Source organism: Danio rerio, chromosome 11 (assembly GCF_049306965.1).
Source record: "Danio rerio strain Tuebingen ecotype United States chromosome 11, GRCz12tu, whole genome shotgun sequence".
NCBI classification, from domain to species: domain Eukaryota; kingdom Metazoa; phylum Chordata; class Actinopteri; order Cypriniformes; family Danionidae; genus Danio; species Danio rerio.
This window is the reverse complement of record NC_133186.1, coordinates 29102257-29118459: the sequence shown is the minus strand read 5'-3', so window position 1 is coordinate 29118459 and position 16203 is coordinate 29102257. Positions and strand designations below refer to the sequence as shown.

Genomic DNA, 16203 nt, shown 5'->3' with positions numbered 1-16203 from the left:
GGTGCATGACAGAACATTTCAGTCAACGTCATTCTCACTCAAGAAATGTCAAAGTAAAGCTGTACAGGTCGTTCACACATTATATGAGAAGCAATTTCACTAAACAGATGCTTTATACACAAAAATACTTGTGTATAAATGTTCATTACTAACCTTTCTATGAAAATTATTTTATTTTAATTGCAGATCAATGATACTGCAAAATATCCTACTACTGTAACATCTGCAATTACATAAAATAAATAAATAAATAAATAAATGCAACATATTTGAACACATACAGACCCTTACAGTCTCTGATATGTTACCAATTACAGAAAAACTACACACAGGGTTCAATTAGTCCTTATTATAACCTCTTGCTAGAAAAGAAATTTTGTCATTCCAAGTTCATAATAGTCTGAAAGGTGACGATAGCAATTAAATATGGCAGTTTGTTCATGTTTTAGGTTGCTGAAAGAATCATTTGTTCCTTTGGGTTTTGTTTTTTTATCCATTTCTAAAAATATCGGATGTCAGAAGCACTTCAATAGTCACGTGCACATTATTATCATGAGCTCAAGTTTGTTATTTCAAATATAATTGCATAGCGAGCGTAAACAACAGGACACGGTAGATTTTGTTTTCCTTGGTTTTGTGGCTATTCATCGAGATGACGACAAGATTTGTTTGAGTTTGGCTTGTTATTACAGTATATGTAAATATTATTAAGGTGTAATGTCTCGGCTTTGTATTTTATGGCACTTCCTTTGTTTTCATTCTCTTGGCTTGTGCACAAACTAGTAATGTTTCTCTGTAAACCAATAGCGTTCAGCTGCATGTCTTGATATGCCTTTTGATACCCTTTTGTGTGCTAGGAACCCTTTCGAAAGGGTACCCAAGAGGTGGTATGGTATGGTTTGTTTTTTGGTATCTTTTGTCACTAGAACATTTATGAAAGCGTACCATACCATACACAGCAAAATATGGGGACCCAAAACAACTCTATGGGTGTTAATTTCAACACTTTGAAAGTGTCTCATGGGGTCCACTCAAAACAGACTTAAATCAACACTTTCAAAAGGGTTGGCACATTGACACCAAAGTAAGGGTTAATTTTAACTCTGGGCAGAGTTAAAAAATATAACTATATTTAACACCACCTGGTGTAATATATTGTTATTTTATTCAACTCTCTTGAGTGTAAATATGGTAAAAAGGTCAAATAGACTGTAAATTACAAAATAAAAAACATTTTATTTGAAAACATTCACCACTTCAACAATTCATTCAGTTTTTAAAATGCAACAATGTCAAATATGCTTTAAATGTTTTATTAGTACAGACAGTATCAACAAAATATGATGTCCAAACTTGATGTTTCATCAGAGCAATTTGAAAGTTCAATATATCGTCACTCATAGTTTTCTTCTGAACGCATAGTTTTCTTCTGAAATTACATTTTAAACAACTTGGCGTGCAAATCTTTCACTTCTGGTGTTTCCTTGGTCCTCCATATCAAACACAGCAGTTTAAATGAAGTTATAAATGCTGTAAACTTGTGTGAAAACAAACTGGAGCTAGGAAATCTCATCAAGCATGTCCTGTGAATGAAGTGCTTCCCAGCCACAGGATGACCTTTTTATCCATGATGATGTAGTAGCTGCTGATCGCTCGTCTGGTGGTTCCTGATGCACGGATAAACTGTAGGGTGATGCTCATCTAAGAACTCTTCAAGACTCCAGCATGACTAAGAAAAATGTTTGAAAACAAATTGCAATCAAATTCTATGATATATTCAAAAGAACATTTAAAGTAAATAAAACATTCAAGAAATCTAAACTCACCTTTTGAAAATCTTCATGATGATCCACAACTTGACTCTCCCAGCTGGTTGAGGTGACAGGATATGGAAAAGTAGAAAAAACACATACATCACTGTTGGATCTCCAAAAACAATTAGGTTAACCACTATGACTAGAACTGGAAAAACAGGCACCTGTCTGTCCAGAATCCTCAATTTAACACAACACTTGGAGCAAAATTTAGAGGAGCTTAAAATCTTTTATATCATTTAGTGATGCTGACTTCCCCAAAATATTGGCCACAGTGTAAAAATTATTCATAAACTTACAGTTTTCTGTAAGCGTGTGCGTGTGTGTGTGTGTGTGTGTGTGTGTGTGCGTGTTTCTTTACCAGATTCAACTTGTTAGGCCCTTTCAGGTCCAGTATTGATGCCACCTTTCCTGGAGTCTAGCAGATGTTTCAGGTCCAAATATAATCTAAAATATTAGGATAAGCAGAAGAGAAAAAGTGCAAAGCAAAGAGCAAAACATTATTTAAGTAACAGTTTACCCCCAATACAAAACTTATCACCTTCATGTCATTTGTTATTCTCTAATGCTCTAATACCCTCTCAGCTTATTGTGAAACAAATACAGAACTTTATCAAACATACCTTCATTATTATCACCACATATGACCAAGAAGGTGTGCTTGGTCATTTCACCAACTCTGGAAATACACCATCCGTCTCTAATCAGCCACCGTCACAGGGTCTTGTGTTATTGTACAGAGAACTGTGGCTGATAAAAAACAACAACACATTAGTATCTAACACATATGCATAACCTTCAAATAAAAAAGAGAGATGAACATCACAAAGTATGCCTCACACTTTTTCAGATATCTTTTGATTCAGATGTTGATTATTGATAATAAATCTACAAATCAAACCTGTATCATCATTAGGCTGCTCAAATATGAATCAGTTGATTAATTTTACAGACAGGTGGCTGTTTACAACGCACTAATAAAACGGAAATGTTGTGTACAGTACATGCTAAGTTTAGCCTATAGTTTTAAACACAATATCATGCGGGAGAAAAAGCTTGACTAAGATGTTCCTGACTACATAAATAGCCTAACTTACTAATGTCAGACATCCCGAGTTGGGAAAAGTAATTTTCGGGGGATACAGAGTTGATTTGCGGGAGGTAGCGGGAGAGATGAGAACCTGAAAAGCAATGGGATGAGTTGCGCGCGACGTACCTAAAGAGCGGTGGGGGTGACTTGCGCGCGACGTAACGTAGACTAACCATATTCCGTACACAACGATGTTCCGTACAGATGACCTTTTAACGTTAATCTCTGAATAAATACTTATGGGTCGTAGGCAAGCTATATATCTGTGTAATCTTTAATTCTCACTCTTTCAGCCCCAACCACAACAGAGACATTCCTACTATATGTTTCCGAGTAAAATCAGTAAGTTTGCTACGTCCACCTAATGCGCTTGAAAACAGAAAGTGGGCAAGCTTAAAGTGCGAGTGTCGCCTGGGAGGGGAGACATTTAAAGCCCGACAATATGCTTTTGCATTTAATTTATGCATCACACGGTATTACAGTCTTTATGAGGTGAATATTATGTTATCACAAATTGTTAAATAAATTATCTTTTGTTGAATAAATGCTTTGAAATGGGGACGTTTAAGCATCAATTGTGGGTAAATACCGCATGTCGCAACTCTCCGCCTGAGAGACAGGCTGCAAACGCTGTTTGGATCCTCCTTTTGCAGTAATGATGTTTATATTCATAAAAGGTCAGTCAAGTTAGCTTCAATGTGCATGAATTTAATGTTTTAATATTTTAAATTGTCATGCTGTAATAAAATAAACATGATATAAAAAGTAAATGATTTTGAAGCTATTTCATTTAAAACTTTCATAAAAGAGTTATTTAATATATCATTAACTTTAAGTCAAACACAATAATAGTATATTCTGACATAAGATTTTAATAAGACTTCAAACAATGCCCATTTTTGCCAGTAAATTAAAGTTATGCGCCCTGTACGGAACACTATTTTAGTCGTGTACGGAACACCGTTAATACCTATCATCTTCCGTACACATGCGAAGGCGGTACTTATCCCATCTTTTCTCAAAAACTACTGGTCCAAAAGACATCAATCAAGATTTGGATTGTGCAATAGGTATTCCCCCAGAGAATGAACACACAAGCATGCTTATCTGGCTTTCAATGACGGAGGAGTGGTCGTTTGAGTGCGCTGAATAGCGAAAAGTGTACGGAACATGGTTAGTCTACGTTACCTGAAGAGCTGGGAGGGATGCGGTGGAGAGGGTTGTGCAAAGTGTTTAATGACCGGGCGGGAGACGCGCGATTTCCGGGAGATTATCATTCATTTGCGGGCATCTACTTGGGCATATGGGAGTCTCTGTGCATTTGCGGGATAACGTTAACGTTAGTCCCGCAACTTCCGGGAGACTTCTGTAACGTTAAATGTCTGAGAAAGTGCAAACGCGGTCATTTAAAGACATTGTTAACATTCCGACTTTAATGGTTGTCAACACTTAATTTAATTCAAGCGTACGTTATCACACCAGTCTAAGTTATGGACTAACGGTATATGGACGGCCACGAATGAACCAGTTTAAAAGGGCCGCGGTGTTTAAAATAACCAAATTAACGTACACGAATAACAAACAATCATTTGTTTCAGTCAGGAAGCCTTTTACAATTAAGCATATGTTCATTTACTCACCAGATATGTGTTAGAAACTCTCCAGAGCTTATGGAAACCGTCCTGTGTTGCCGTTAGCATCCGGGCAGAGTAGGCTAATGTTAGGCGGCTCCGGGGATTCCCTCGCTAGTTTGCTTGGAATTAAAGGAGAAGTGTCCATTTTATTTTACAGATGGGTAACAACGCACAAAATGGCATTAGGCGTGACAGAAATGTGTTGAACATGTATATTTGATGTTTTTATGCACTATGTATGCGTGATATATAAAAACATTCTTGAAAAGAAGTGAATAGTAATGCAGTTAAGCTAGATACACAAACGACCATGAATGAACCGCAGAAGTTTAAAATTGTCACTCCATTCTAAAGTTATTAACTTAACAATATGTTTACAACTGTATTTCCTTAAAGAAAGTCAGTAAAATACCAACATTTAGGTAGTTTGACTCACCAGTTGCTGTTCTAAACCGGTTTGATGGAAAATGGCGTCTGGAAAATTCTTCAGTGACTGGGGCTGCATGAATTCCCGGATGTTGGAAATAACACCACCAAGTGTTGAAAAGATAACTCCTTGATTTCGCACTGAATAAAATCAATTCTAACTCTTATTATATTCATTTATCAAAATCTAACTCTTTAACGTCAACACTTTACTCTCAAATGCTTCAACACCGAGAATTTAACTCTGATGAATTTGCTGTGTACCACTCAGTAGAAACGGGCCATAACTGTTGCTTCACTAATCTGTACATGAATGCAGATTTTGGTTGTTTTCTATTGGCACTATTCTTTCTAAGCAAGTATTAACTTTAATTGAATAAACAAACTTGTGTTCCATATAAAAATGAAATATTCTTCTTTAAAGGACTATAATCAGGTTAATTCAGTCCCCCAGCCATATGAGTGCACTGCACTGTGGAGTTTCTTATGAATCTTCATGCTAAAAGTGCTTTGGTCTGCTCTCTGATTCTTTGATAAATGGCCACTTGCTTTCAGCGCAGCGACCAAACTCCCACAGCACAGCACTAAGTTTTCAATGACAGTTTGATTTGAGTGCAGCTTCTCTCCTGTGAGCAGCGCATCAAAATCTGCGGGAACACTGAATGTTGTGTGCTCCTAATCTCTGCATTCAATTTGGCCCCATTACTCCTCAAAGTGGCTGACAGGAGAGGGCAGGGTGCAGGAGGGGAGAGATTTAATCCAGCACCAGGGAACGTTCTCTAAATCATAGCCTGAGGGTGTGTAGATTAGTGGCCCATTGCACACTGCTCTCTCCCAGGTGCTGAAGGAGGTGAGTGACTGTGTCTCAGTCGCCATTTCTGTCCCGAATCTCCATGATTCTGTAGCTCTGTGAGGCAATAAGCCAGGAGGACTGTGTGGTAAATGAAAGTAGCTAAAAAAAAGCTGTTTTTCATTTTCATGTTTTCAGTTAAGATCCTAATTGCGTGTTCACACTTTTATTTAAACTTTTATTGCTAGGTTGTCTGCAGGTTTGAGCCCCTTAAAGGTGGTAAAAAGTCTTAAATGCTAGTTTTGAATTTTGTATCATGTTTTGTATAGTAATGTATGCTAAAGTTTGCCTGAATTTAATCTGTGAATAGTTTGTGGAGTAGCTTATTAAATCAATAAATCCTGCTACATTTGACATCATGCTGCTTTGTTTACTGCAGTAACCATGGAAACACCGTTATTCATGCTGTTGTATAGACCTTTTTCTTTGCTGGTGCATGGAGGGCGCCATAACGACCAGCGTTTTCCGATAGAATGGTGAGAACTTCTGTTTACATCGTTTACAATTGGTAATTTGCTCTCCAAAAATGGGTTTTAATAGTGTTTTGAGTGGATTACAGAGTGTTTTTGTAACACACATCTTTGAAAGGTGTTTGTTAAAGCCATTATAATCTGTCAGATGTGGTTCAAGTGCGAGAGAAAAACGTTCTACAAGTTCACGTGTGTGCCGTCAGAAATACAGTTTGACTGTGTGCGTTTTCCCGACCTATCAGCTGTTAGCTCAGTGGCCCTTCAATGCACGCACGCACGCACACATGCAATACTTCACTGCATCATAGAGCAGATTACTGCATAATTACATGTCTGTTCTGCACTTAAATAATGCGAAAAAATCAGCATACTCCACATGTCTTAATCTGATTTCTGTTTAGTTGGATTATGACCTTAATCAGATTAAAATAATAAAAAATCGCTGTTTACATAGTAGACACTTAATTAGAGTTTGGTCTTAATTTTATTAAAATCGGATAATTGGTGTCCATGTAAATGTACAGTACTCATTGATTACATTGATACCTCAAAAGTGAAGCACTAACATTGTGTTGGGCTCCTGTAATTTTTCTGTTGACTGCTGTAGTACATCTACCTAAATGTGTACAGGATGTACAGTTTGGCTGTTATTAAAGCAAGGTTAATGAGCAATTTTGCATATTTTATAGAGGATGCTTTCTTGTCAGACTTAAGCTTAAAAAGGTAGAGTTGAAACCATGCTGTCTGTCAATACACTGTAAAAGGCTCTTGATAAGCTGCAATGTATATGCTGCATGTACTGTAGTACAGTGGTTCTCAACCTTTTTATCACCGCCGCCGACAAGTCAATGCTTCACAATTTTTCCGCAGACCGAGGGGTGTGGGGGAGGCAACCATCTAGCGTATCTCTGTAACTCTGTAACTGCTGTAACTCTGATACAAGTTGTATTTATGGAGAAAATTACAAAGCACTGCAGTGTTTGGGTGTTCTGTATTTGCCTGAGATAATTAGTCTACCGAAATGTGTATATTTCATGCAAGCTGAAGCTGATCGGTCAATCCTTGTCACATGACTCCTTGTTCAAAGATTCATTCAACTGTGTGCTGCTTGTGCGCGCACCTCCATTGAAAACAACGAACTTATGCAAACTCTAGAAAAGATGCAATATGTGAACAGCCTCTAAAAGGCTGCCATCATTTGCGATCTGCATCAGTTGATCTTTTTGCACAGACATGGTGGATTCACCTGATTTGTTGACAAATAGGTTGTGGATCCATTCCTTGGCAGTTTGCGGGTCCAACACTGATCTTTTTCCCCTTAGCAAAGAAAAAAAAAGACATTTGTTTCTTACTCATTTTGCTGCTTGTGGGTTAAGTTTTTGCGCTCAAGTGACTGAGAGAATATGGTAATTTTTCAAAATTATAGACTTTTCAAAATAAAAGATTGTTCAGACTCAAATAATAAATAAAACAAAAATAATCAATGATTTTTGTGCAGCCCGGTACCAATTGAACCATGGACTGGTACCAGTCCACGGCCCGGTGGTTGAGGACCACTGCAGTAGTAGATCAATCCTAACAGACTGGGCCATTGGACTATTTGCTACAAATAAGCAATAATAAAAACAGGGGTTTGTCGACATGTACTGTTGAGCAATTCATTTGAGAGTCGTTGAGCAAATAATGTTGAAAAATGCATAAGACAATGAAAGTGTTTTTTTTTATTTGGATGTATGTCAACCTCTTCTTAGGGACTCCCAAAACTAAAATATGAACTTTTCATAATCCATAATAGGGGCACTTAAACCAAAGTCTAAATCTGTTTTAATAGTCTGGGTAGAAATTATTCACTTTTCATTTTGATTCTGATGTTTATTTTGGAAAAAGGTGATTATTAAATCCATTTTTTAAACAGATCTTTCAGTTCAGTTAGTTTGTAGTGCCAAGTTCCATGCCAAATTATTATCATTTACAAACGTCATCCTATAAAGAAGGAAATCCACATGGAGACTTCATGGGGGACTTTAGTTTGTAACATTTCTGACTATTAACTAGTGACTTAATACCCGCCTGTTATTTTATACATATTTATACACCTCAAAATAACTACTACTTATTTTGTAGCTTGTTGTTTCAAAATTCATAATGACTGGTTTATTAGTAGTGATAATTGTCTAAATAAATGTGCTTAATTGAAATCTTCTTCTTATTCAGTTCTATCTTCTTCAATCTTCTTAAATTCAGTTGATTTTTTTATTTTGGTTTTCAGGCTATATAAATGGTCAAATAATATATTGAGTGTTGGTTTCAAAGTTTCTGGAAAAAAAAACATATATATATATATATATATATATATAATATATATAATATATATATATATATATATATATATATATATATATATATATATATATATATATATATATATATATAATATATATTTAATACCAGTGCATCATTATTCTAAGCTTTGGTGAGTTGATGTGCATGCAGAACAAACATAGCCCCTCAGGCTTTGGCTGGAGGAAGGTGAAGTAGGCTTTCTAGAAGAAACTGAGAGGAAGAAGCGACACTGAAGATTTGCTTGGCTCTGTTCCCCCTTAGGCCAGTACTTTACAGCTACCCCGAAAGCCCTTTTTCAGATTACTGAGTGTCCTGGCTTGCTGAGGCTGCTGGCAGTGGTCTTTGGTGCTGACTGTTCTGTGTGCCTTTTTGTTGCAGTAGTTTTTGAAAAGCCATTGTAAGGTGTTTTAAATGTAAAATAGGATTTGCAATATTGTCAATTCATTTGTCATGCCATAGAGCCACAATTATAAGTCAGGACATTCAGTAAAAATGCAATAAAATCAAGAATATGTCATTATGTTGATTCTCTTTAACCTTTATTACAAAAGTACAAAGAATTTAGCCTTTTAGATGGCTGAAACACTGCACAAATGTTGGAACAGAGACATGTTAAAGTGTCACATTGATGTTCGTTTTAATTACAACGTTTAATTGTGTGGAATGAATGATACTGATTGTTAAAGTTTTGCTAGCGAAATTGTCCTCAATCTGACTTGATAGAGACTGATTATTGAGGTTGTTGTGATTCTACCTTTTATGATGTGCGATACATTTTCTATAACAGATGGATCTGGTCATGATCAATAGCTGGAGTACCCACCATACTCACTAGATGGCACTCCAGCTATATTTACACTCCACCAGCCATTCATCTAAACTACACATCCCATTATGTGTTGTGCCTATTTAGACTCTGATTAGCTCCCACAGCTGATATTAATCTGGAGACTGACATCCACACACACACAGTTGCAGATCAATTACATCAGTGGTCCTCAACCACCGGGTCGCAGATCGGTCCATGGACCAATTGGTACCAGAACTCACAAGAAATCATTAACTATTTCCGTTTTATTTGTTGTTATATATTATTTATTGATTCTCAAAATTTTCACTCTTGCGCACTCTACCTGCCTTTGCTCTGATCGCTGGCAGACTGGTGTCACTAAAATCTCTGTGATTGTGAACAACAGCAAGAAAATAATGAACGGTCCATTTAAATTATTACATTTAAAACAGAAGAGAAGCAGATCGGGTTAACTGTACTTGGGAAATACCTCATGCTCGCTGTGCTAAAACATTTGTCGTCGGTATGTAGAGGAATGATCTGCTCTCAATGCTGCAAGTGAGAGAGGGCTGTGTAGCACTGTGCAGCCTGTGAGTGCTCTGAGGCAGGGGAGAGACCGACGGCATCACCCGCAGCTCGTCGCGAAGAGTAACATTAGGAACGGTACCGCACGGACACATGAGAGTCTCTAAAAATCTCCAGTAGCACCTAAAACATTCGCTAGTCGCTTTTTTGAAAAACTTGGGAGGTCTGAAAAGTTATCAACACTGGCTAGCAGTGTTTTTGTGTATTATCAGTTCACCGGTTGTCAAATCCGATCTCAATGTACCATTCTAGTAACTGAATAACTCTGGAAATTGGTTTATTTTAAGTCACAGGGTATCAGGCATGTTACAAATTGGGCATGTATATATTTATCATTGTATGCAGGGCTTTACATTAACACCCGCCAACCCACCAAATGCGGGTAGATTTCGGCGGTGGCGGGTAAGACAGACACTCCCACTAGCCACTTTGGCTGGTTGAAAATAATTTTCCCAGATAATAATTCTTAAAAGCAGGGTTTGACAATAAGGATGGTCCAATATGCATGCACAGGCGATCGAGAAGCAACCCGACTGACAAAAATAATTGCGTTCGCAACTTCGCGCGAGCAAAGCAGGTGAATACCGAATGAGAGGATAATCACTCGTGCTAACAGCTGAGGTGATGCGCGCGACTGTTTATAACGCGTGCGCGCTCCTGTTTCCTTTTGTGAAGCAACTGTGTCTAGAAACACAACTGATGCAATCGATTCTCTTTCAAATAGACTGAACAAACAGGGAGGAACATGCACCTACAGTCTATATTTTGCATGTTTTCACACATTTAAAATTTGTGGCTAAGAAATAATTAACTGTTTACTTATGGTGTGGTCAGAGATAAATTGGGTAAATCCTTCATTTTGGGCTCTGAAAATTATGAAAAGTAATTGTAATATATGAAACCCTGACCCATTTGCTCATGATTTTTGAGCAAGCTCGAACACGACACACAAAAAGTGAAATGAATGAGGAGTCATGTAGAGATAACGCAAACTCTAAATCAAGTAATTTTAGCATGTCAAAGTCATATTTATGTGTATAAAATATATTTTCCCAACAATAAAATTGTGGCTAGTGAAAATGGCGAGTGGCTAGTAATGTTGGAAAACTACTAGCCACAGTGGCTGGTGGTCAAAAAAGTTAATGTTAAGCCCTGATTGTATGTTGTGTGTATTTTGTACAATGTTGTATTTTATTTTAATTTCTTTTTTGATGTACTGTAGATGATCAAATAATCAAACCGGTTGCAGTAGCCATAGGTAAACAAAGCAGTGGAGAATTCCAGTCATTTCTGTTTAAGAAGCAAAAGGATCATTACTTGGCAAGTAGTTGTGATTGGGTCATTTTGTTCACTGTGCTTCTTAAATGTCCTACTGTGTGGTCAAGAAAACAATATAGTGTGTGTACAGAAATTGTTTCCAAGTGGTGGACTGTTTCTCATTCATTTTCATCAGAATCCACAACTCACAGCCTCTGACTCAACCCCAGCCACCTATAAATCAATTCTCTGTTATTACAGTAGCACTAGGAGAGAGTGATTCTGAATTTATGAAACATTTGGAACTCCAGCTAAAGCTGAGAAGGCCTTATGATTTGTTTATACGCTCTGGTGATATCAGCTCATGCGTGATTTTGGCTTGTATTTATTTTTTATATATGTTTCTTAGCTGAATATGTAAATCATTTAGTGTATCCATAGACCACCATATTACATTGTCAAGTTTTTATTACTGATTGAATTAAAATTTATGGCTGCACATAGTACATTCTGGTTTGCATATGAAAAAGAATCTTAACTCATTCAGACCTTTTAAAATTTTATATAAGATACTACTAGTTCTCTTATTATTATTATTATTATTATTATTATTATTATTATTATTACTACTACTACAAATTTAATGTAATGTTGATTTAAAATAGTACTTAGTTTGCAATATCAATATTATCTTTATTATCAATATATAATGTTATCTTTAGTTTTTTGTCTTTTAGCTACTTTTATTTGAAACTTTTATTCATTTATTTATTTTATTCCTTTTATTTCTTTATTTATATATTTATATATACAGTTGCAGTCAGAATTATTAGCCCTCTTGATTTATTAGCCCTCCCGTTTATTTTTTTCCCCATTTTTTTTTAACTGACATTTTTTTTTAAAACACATTTCTAAACATAATAGTTTTATTGACTCATTTCTAATAACTGATTTATTTTATTTTTGCCATGATGACAGTAAATAATATTTTACTAGATTTTTTTCCAAGACATTTCTATACAGCTTAAAGTGACATTTTAAGGCTTTACTAGGTTATTTATGTTAACTAGGTTAGGATAAATAGGCAAGTTATTGTATAACGATGGTTTGTTCTGTAGACTATCAGGAAAAAAATAGTTTAAAGGGGCTAATAATTTTGTCCTTAAAATTGTTTTTGATAATTTATAAACTGCTTTTATTCTGGCTGAAACAAAACTTTCTCCAGAAAAAAAAAATATTTTCAGACATACTGTGAAAAATTCCTTGCTCTGTTAAAATAATTTGGGAAATATAAAAATAAAAAAAATAAAAAATTGGCTAATAATTCTGACTTTAACTGTATGTATATATATATATATATATATATATATATATATATATATATATATGTGTGTGTGTGTGTGTGTGTATATGTGTGTATATATATGTATATGTATATGTATGTTTGTATGTATGTATATATATATTAAGCTAGAAGTGCTCCTGCCAGACCCAGAGTTTGGCTGAATGGATATAAAAATTGTAGCCGCATACGGGTAAATTTATCAAGCTCATAAATGATCTGTTGTAACTTTACAGTTACATTCTTATGTCTTGGACACCAGAGATTTATTTTGCTCTTACAAAAAAAGAGTATAATGTATCCCCTTTAAAAGGGAATTCACTGACTATCAAAGCACCACTAGTCACTACTCGCCTCTCCCTCCTGCTCGCAGGCTTTTAGCAGGTTCCCAATTACCGTCGCCACTACATGGAACATCGCAGCGCAAGCCGTCATCTGTAATGGCTTCCCTTTATTTTGTTCTTATTGCGCCTCTAATGAAAATGGGAGCCACACTGTTAATGTGTTGCTGTTATATTTGCATTTAATAACGATTGCCTAAGGCTTAGCAAGGTTTAGAAGTCGAGCTCTGAGAGCCACAGGGTCTCAAAAGTTGGTAATTTCATTGTTGATTTATGAGTTGTGCCAAAGTCAGGCTTCCAACTCGAAAATCCACAATAACCTCCTACATCACTAATCCAAGCCTGAGCCGTGGTCTTCCCACAGCGCTGATGAGTAATGTTTGGGAGTCTGTTTACATAATGCTCAATATATGTTAAGCCTTAAGAGCAGATTTAGCACTTACTACAGGCCTGCACACATTTCCTGGGGCTGCGTTTTCTCTCTCTTTGGCCCTGTTTGCATCTGCTGTTAACATTCGCCTTGGGTGATTTGGTCACAAGTGCTCATCTGAGACTCTGCTGCTTGTGGCTGCTTTTAAATATGTTTTTATGTGTGTCCCGTGAGCACTTGTGGGAGAGTCCTTGATGTTGTGATTACATGATGATTGGATTTTTTTAAACAAATTTAACTAACTAACTAACTAACTAACTAACTAACTAACTAACTAACTAACTAACTAACTAACTAACTAACTAACTAACTAACTAACTAACTAACTAACTAACTAAATTAATAAATGATGGGGCTCCATTGTTTGGTGGAAAACCAGTTATTTTAAAATAACCTTGTTTGTAGGGCTGCAATGATTTTGGTCGCCACAGCGAAATGAACCACCAACTTATCCAGCATATGTTTTACCCATGCAAACACGGGGAGAACATGCAAATTCCACACAGACATGGCAACTGACCCAGCAAAGGCTCGAACCAGCGACCTTCTTGCTGCGAGTAAACAGCGCTATACACTGTACCACAGCACCATCCAATAATTATTATTATTTTTCTTATTATTAAATAATGATAATAAATGTTTAAATGAAATAACTGGAGGAATTTACCATATTGAAATATAAATGGAGTAAATTATAAATAATAATAAATAGAAGTAGATTAACAACAACAACTATTACTATTTTTTTTTATAATGATTATTAAACGTAATTTTAATTGAAATAAACTGAATTAATAATAATTAATATCCTGCAATTATTTTATTTATTATACATTAGCTAATAATATTGATTTGATTAAACTGAATAATAATACTAATAATCATTATACTACAATTTTTACATTTCACAACACATATGACATATGACTACTACTGTTTTTTACTTTTGAAATAATACTAAAAATTTAATTATAAAGAAACTATATTATTATTATTATTATTATTATTATTATTATTATTATTATTATTATCATTATCATTATTGCTATCAGTATTATTATTATTATTATTATTAAGTGCTAATATGAGTGATACTATTGCTGATAAAAATACTATTAAATTAATATTTAACAAAATTCATGTTTTTCTGTACAGCATGTTTTTTCTTTATAAAATAGCAAGATTGAGAATATTTATAAACTACTACTACTACAGCTAAAATATTAATTTAATTAAACTGAATTAATAATAAACAAAATATACTACAACTATTTTAACATTTCAGTGTGACATAAATTAACAAAAATGACCACTATTGTTTTTTTACGTTTACTAAGAAGTTTTGTTGTAAAAAGAAACATTAATAATATTTTTTTATTAATATTCATTTAAATAATACAAAAATAGCAATGTTTACTATTAAATATAATACCAGTAATACAATAGCTATACACAGTAGTAGACTGTAAGTACCAATATAAGCAATACTACAACTAATACTACTACTTTATTATTATTATTATGTAAAATAATTATATTACTTTAATTATTATTATTATTATTATTATTATTATTATTATATTTTATATTATTTTCATTATATTTTTTATATTATTATTATTATTATTATTATTAAGTTCCACTATGCCTGCTACTTCTAATAATAACACTATTTAATTAACTTAATATTTAACATAATTCTTCTACTATTGCAATTTTCTCTATAAAAAAGTTGAGTATTAAAACTAATTTAAATTATTACAACTACAACTAATAATATGAATACACAAATAGTAATGTTTAGTATATGTAATGCACTCATTATACATTGTAAAATCAAAATAACAAATCTCAGACTGCTGTAGCATACATTTACAGTTCTCTTCACTTTGCAAAGGATATTTTTATCCTGACATAAAGTTTTTTTTTTTTTATTGCTACGCCCTGCCGCCTTGAGGCCCTTCTGTCATTTGAGCCTCCTTTAGGCCAGCAGAGAAGCAGGCCAGAGCCGCAGGTGAAAGCTGCTGTATGCCAAAAGTCAAAGGTCATGCAGATGAAGAGAGGCTCCCCGGGGGCATTTTAATTAGGCTGTGATATGAAATCATCTCACCCTGTGCCAACATCTGAGGCGATTAAGCAAAACTGCTCTTATTCAGCCTGAGCTTTTCAATAATTAGACAGAGATTAATGAGTATAATTTGGATTTATGTAACAGGTTAAGCAGACATTCTGTGCGTCAGAGATCTGGGGAGTTACAGGCCAATGTGGAACTTGACTCTGGTGAATATGTAGGGTTTGAGAGGCTAAGGCTGTTTACACTAGTGCAATTTCATTTTAAGGGTGACAGTGGCTCAGTGGTTAGCACTGTCGCCTCATGCCAAGATGGTCGGTGGTTCAAGTTCTGGCTGGGTCAATTGGCATATCTGTGTGGAGTTTGCATGTTCTCCCAGTGTTTAAATTAGCTGTAGTGTACTGGGTTTCAGCTTGATGGGCATCCCCAGTGTAAAACATATACTGGATAAGTTGGCGGTGTATTCCGCTGTGGCGACATAATATGAATTTCATTTTAAAATCGTCAGCTTTTGCTACGGTTACCCCTGTTCTTCCCTTCTACTTTGAAGTTTTTGACTTTTGGAAATGTTTAGTTTGCACATGTTTCAGTTTGAAAACTCTGGGGTTGCATTTTAACTTTTAAAAACAAGGCATGTGGCTTAACACATTCACTTCCTGATTGGGTTTCTCAATAAATTTGTTGCCTTCAATGATAAAATAAAACATAAAACATTGATCAAATGATGATTTACAATTTCCAATTTACGTTCAATTTAAAG

At 35.1% G+C, this 16203-nt stretch overlaps 1 protein-coding gene and 1 long non-coding RNA gene across 5 annotated transcripts in view; one reads left to right on the top strand and one right to left on the bottom strand.

Annotated features, from left to right (window-relative positions):
• The window catches only part of iqsec1b (IQ motif and Sec7 domain ArfGEF 1b), a 349885-nt gene that overhangs the window by 35496 nt on the left and 298186 nt on the right, over positions 1-16203 (top strand). The window lies entirely within an intron of this gene.
• Positions 1217-5213, bottom strand: LOC141376614 (uncharacterized). The gene is made up of 6 exons (XR_012387184.1): positions 4975-5213; positions 4545-4657; positions 2438-2564; positions 2176-2261; positions 1827-1869; positions 1217-1729 (listed from the first exon to the last, which is right to left on the bottom strand). It is a non-coding gene; the product is annotated as an uncharacterized lncRNA (long non-coding RNA).